Source organism: Octopus bimaculoides, chromosome 2 (genome assembly GCF_001194135.2).
Source record: "Octopus bimaculoides isolate UCB-OBI-ISO-001 chromosome 2, ASM119413v2, whole genome shotgun sequence".
Taxonomy (NCBI): domain Eukaryota; kingdom Metazoa; phylum Mollusca; class Cephalopoda; order Octopoda; family Octopodidae; genus Octopus; species Octopus bimaculoides.
Window position 1 is genome coordinate 30665500 of NC_068982.1, and position 5808 is coordinate 30671307.

A 5808-nucleotide genomic window follows, 5' to 3' on the forward strand; every position below is an offset into this window, starting at 1 on the left:
CACACACACACACACACACACACACACACTCACACACACACACTCACACACACACACACTCACACACACACACTCACACACACATGCAGTAATATGAACAACAAAAACACCAGAAATAACAATGCTAATAACAACTCCAAAATCAACAATAACGACAACAACACCAACAATAATTTTTGCGACTAACAACAATCACATTAGCAACAACATCAAGAACATTAGACACAACAGCAGCAGTAACAACAGGCAAGAACCGCAAGAACCAGTTAGCAACATGCTCAACATCAACAGCGATAACCGCAGCAAAATCCAATGAAAAAACAACAACAACAATAACAAGAACAACCACCGCAGCAGCAACAGCAGCAGCAGCAGAAATATTAACAACAACAACAACAGCAATAATAAAATTGTTGAGAGTAATAAAAAAAAGACATTGCAAAAACAACATATATTACAAACCAAAGGAACAGCAATAAATATTTTAAAAATGAAAATAATTATTTCAGAAAATAAGAATGTTGTTGATGTATTAGTTGATGTTCCTGCCATCATTATCATCCTCATCATCGTCGTTGTCATCGTTATTGTTGTTGTTGTTGTCAACATTGTTTGTTTTATTGTTGTTGTTGTTCGTTTATATAATTTTTATCTAAAATGATGTTTGTTTCATTGTGGGTTTGATTAGATATGATTGTTATTTCTCTCGGCATGTTCCATTGAAGAAATGCATACCAGTTTTGGAGTGTTCCACAAGATTTCTCAACACAAAAAAAAAGAAACACTCACCTCCATCATCTACAGATTGCCTGAAGCTGTGACATCATCATCTCCTCTCATAACTAATCAAAACTGGCAAATCATCCCTTAATCTGCCTGCCTGACATACAAAAACATTACACAACAACGTTTGAAAGCTATTGCTGCTGCTGCTACTGCTGGAAAAGAAGATGACAATGGAGGTAAAAGAGTCTGTGACAATGTTATATTTGCGAGTCCAGCAATATAATCAGAATTTCTTATTGTTGTAACCATCATCATCATCATTACACCCACAATGAGGACCACCACCACTACTACCAGCATCGCTGTCATTGTCATCATTATCCTCCTCCTCCTCCTCCTCCTCCTCATCATCATCATCAACACCACCACTGCCAGTATCACAATCATCATCATCATCATCATCATCATTGCTGCAGTTCACTTCTTCTTCTTCTTCTTCTTCTTCTTCTTCTTCTTCTCCTTCTCCTCCTCTTCCTTCTTTTCTTCTTCTTCTTCTTCTTCTTCTTCTTCTTCTTCTTCTTCTTCTTCTTCTTCTTCTTCTTCTTCTCCTCCCACTTATTCAATGTGGTCATTGTTGTAGCTATTTTCACTGTCGTTGTTGCTATCGTTGTTGTTGTTGTCATTGTCGCCACCTTCATTATTGCCGTCATTGTTGTGATAGTGGCGGTGGTGATGACGATGATGATGATAATGATGACAACAACAATGATGATGATAATGATGATGATGATGATGATAATGATGATAATGATAACGATCATAATCTATATCGCAATTAAAAAAAAATAAGCGTATGATTTGCCCTAACCATACTGGTCAGATTTAGATGGGTGTGTAGAAAAACACACCTGATTATATTTCTGCAACACTTTCATGATTTAAGCCTTGTATTCCCATGTCCAATTATATAGATGATGTAAACGATAAATGAGGAAAATAAAGTAGTTTTGCTGCATGAATCACATGGATCACATGTAGCTTGCAGAATGTTATGTTGTAGTTGTATTTTTTTCTTTTGGAAGGTTCAGTTCCTGATTGAACTGACCTACAATCAAGGGTATTTCAACTAAATAAATATGTGTCCAACTAGATCAAACTATAAACATTTAAAGAACACAAACACACAAAACTAACTTCTCACTTGGGAGTTAACTGCTCTCAATCTAGGAATAGGGGCAACTCACTTATAAGAAATACTAGAAGAAACCAACCTAGATTTAGGAGTAATTATTTCTCCCTGGCAACTAGAAACATCCAAGGGACTTCTACCCCTCATTGAAGAAACTCGACCTATGGAATTCCAACTTATTTACCCAGACAGCAAAACCAACTTCTCAGCATTGAACCACGTACTTCAAACCAGTTTACCCAGACAACAAACCCAGCCTGCCAACAATCTGAATATAATTAATAGCACAGATAATTTCTACCAATCAAATTACTGTAAACATTTTTCAAACTGAGTGGAGAGAAACAGGGGCACACATTGGAACAAAACATACAGGAGAAACCCAAAGTAATAAATTTATCAAAGAAAACTCTCTCTGCAAAAAATCAGCATACTAGCTAAAGAGTTAAAATTTACCCCAACCCCACGAAGATCTAACCAGAATGAAATTAAAGACAATATTTTGGAATTCTGCAGAAAACTACGACTCACAGTAGCACGAACTAACTACAGCAAGAAGGATGAATCACTGGTTAGAAACTGAAGCAATTATCTTCCACCTGAAGGTAGGAACAAGACATTAGATGACTTCTGCGACCATATCCCAAATTTCCCAAATACTTTCCATCAACGAAAAATTAATTCAAACCTCAGCAATCTAGAATGGAAAAATCTAATTAAACTACAAAACAACAAAGAACTGACAATTAAAGAAGCAGACAAAGGAAGTGCTGTAGTCCTAATGGACACGGAATACCACAAATATCTAGTATTATCCATGCTAGAAAACGACATCTTCTACAAAAAAGTTGTAAACTATAAACACCAAAAAGCAATGAAAAATCTTGCATCCTTAATTCTTCTACATGGAAAAGGCCTGACAGAAAAAAAGAAATAGATTATATCACGAACTTTAAATTTAAACCCAATCTTTTTTACAGCCTACCTAAAATACACAAGAACAAGATAGTTAATGAAACCTGCAAACAATCACCAGGCAAATACATAAATATCCTAGAGCCAGAAGATTTAAAGTAAAGACTCATTATAGCTGGCCCAGAATAGAAGTAATAAAATTCTGGCTGAAAAAGTATTCTGAAGTACTTCGGGAATGCATAAACTAGGTTTTTATAATTGAAACTTTAAAATTTATACTTCAGAACAATTATTTCCTATTTGATGACACATACTATCGTCAAAAATGTGGAACTGCAATGGGAACGAAAGCAGCCCCTGTTCTTGCAAACCTAATAATGGGATATATTTGAATTTACCATATATGAAGTGTTACTACAAAAATATGGATAACCATTTCACTATTATATAATAGAGAACTGGAAAAGATTCCTGGACGACTGCTTTATCATTTGGAAGGAAACCATTGATGAACTTTTGGAATTTAAATCAATACAAATTAATATAAACCTTAAAATTCAAACAGCTCCCTTTCTTGGATATTATGATAAAAAGTCAACAACCAAATTGTAACTGATATTGATCGTAAACCAACAGACTCAAAGCAATATTTCCTGTTTAGCTCATGCTACCTGCAGCACATCAAAAGAAATTTCCCCTTTAATTTAGCAAAAAGGATTTTCACAATAGTGTCTGATGGAAATACTTGGCATGTTCATCTTCAAGACCTCAGAACAACACTAACTGAAAGTCAATATCCACCCTCACTTATCGACGATGTAATTAAGCATGTTAAGAAATTAGGTATTAAAACACTAAGGGTAACAAAACCTAACATCATACCTCATCTCAATACAATACTGTATATATCAACTCATAACCCTAGTAACAATGAGGCATACAACACTATGGTGCAAAATCTACCTATGCTCACCAGGGATCCAAAAATGAACAACATCCAGAAAACACATAAATTCATCAAATGCAAAGAGAAACACAAATTGCTGAAAAGACTCCTAACAAATGCGAAACTTTATGCAACAACCACGAAACCAATGGTTAAAAAATGTGGATACCCAAACAGTGGAACATGCCCCAACCTACTGGAAGACTTGGAATTCCTATTTAAACAAGGAGAGAGGTTCACAATTAAAATCAACTTCACTTCTACTTCCAAGAATCTAATTTATGCTTAAACCTGTTCAGGTTGTGGACATAACTATATAGGACAGACAAGTATGACACTGAGACAAAGAACCACACTACATAAAGAACAGATCCAGTTCCTGCAAAACAGACAGATTCCTTTAAGTAAATTTCATAGAGATGTGTGCAAGTAATATCCAACCAAACTTTACAGTTTTCCCATCTACCAGTGCAAAGAGACAATTTTTGTACAAGAATGTTTAAATAAATAAAATTTGTTCATCGAAAAATACAGAATACATCTAAATATGAAGGCATAACCGACATTGGTCTCAGTATATATTTTAATTCATGATCACACACACTGTACATATTTCATCTCACTACTTTATCTTTTGAGTTTTCGTATATATATTTATCCCCCACCTATAAAAGATGGGCAATTACCTCCTCTGTCCTCAATAATAATGATCACCAATTATCTCCCCTTAGATTTTTCTACCTGTTGAATCATTCATTCACAAACTTCTCCACACACAACATGGACTAAAATCTTCATAAGAAAATATGAAATTACAATAATTTCACTGTCTAGCAGATGCGAAACTAGTCGACAAACACAATACTCTTTCACTTATAAAATGTATGAAAAATATATCAAAATTATGTAAACTGTGTGCATTTTCCTTTTTTTATTTTATATATTTATTTTTTGCATTACAACTCGTCACGTGGGGATAATCGAAATTTTCCTCCTCCCTTCTTGTTCTGCTCTGTAAGAATTTTGTCCTATATATGCTGTTCTATCAGTACTTACGTGTTGAAAAATATATCTTTCTACTTATACAACAATATATTTCAGCGCTTCAAAAACAAACTTATGTTTGTTTACATATGATGTAATATATATATATATATATATATATATATACATATGTATATATATGTGTGTGTATGTGTGTGTGTGTGTGCATGTGTATGCACATGTGCCTGTGTTTGTCTTCCATCATTGCTTGACAACTGGTATTGTGTTTATATTCCTGTAGTAGTTTGGTGAAAAAGACCAACAAAAGAAGTACCTGACTTAAAAAGAAAATAATTTCATTCAACTAGATTTCTTCAAGGCATGGCCACAGTCTAATGACTGAAACAAGTAAATGACAAAAGATTGTGTACCTTGATCTATATCAACATACATCTGTTTTTTTAAGACAGTAGGATTTGATTGAAGGCACACACACACACACACAAACAAACACACACACATGTATATGCATATATAGGCACAGGCATGACTGTGTGGTAAGAAGCTTGCTTCCCAACCACATCGTTCCAGATTCAGTCCCACCATGCAGCACCTTGGGCAAGTGTCTTCTACTATTACCTCGGACCAACCAGAGCATTGTGAGTGGATTTGGTAGACAGAAACTGAAAGAAGCCTATATATAAAAAAATTCAAATACCATGACAAATTGTTTCACAACCCAAAGCCTGATAATAGATAAATCACTTACATACCTACATTAATGCAGAAAGATAGCTTAAAGAATTTTTTATGGTTACTAGCAGATTACTTGAATCCATATATTGTGACCTAAATATATATGTATATAATTTTCATTATTATATATATGTGTATATATATATATATATACATGCAACCGAAGCCGCGATCGCAGGTTGCACCCGGGCGTCGGGCCGAAAAACGGCTTCCGGCAGCGGTCGCCTCCGTGCGCTCGGCGTCATCCCAGCCGCTGGTCGTCGCCGGCGCCCGCTCGGCCGGGTCCGGGGCT

General features: G+C 35.2%; 1 long non-coding RNA gene across 1 annotated transcript in view; it reads right to left on the reverse strand.

Moving 5' to 3' along the window:
- Nucleotides 1-952, reverse strand: part of LOC128250627 (uncharacterized) — a 32551-nt gene extending 31599 nt beyond the window's left edge. Inside the window, exon 1 of the long non-coding RNA XR_008266656.1 lies at nt 790-952. This is a non-coding gene — a long non-coding RNA (uncharacterized LOC128250627). The remainder of the gene's footprint in view (nt 1-789) is intronic.
- Between the last annotated feature and the right edge of the window lie 4856 nt (nt 953-5808).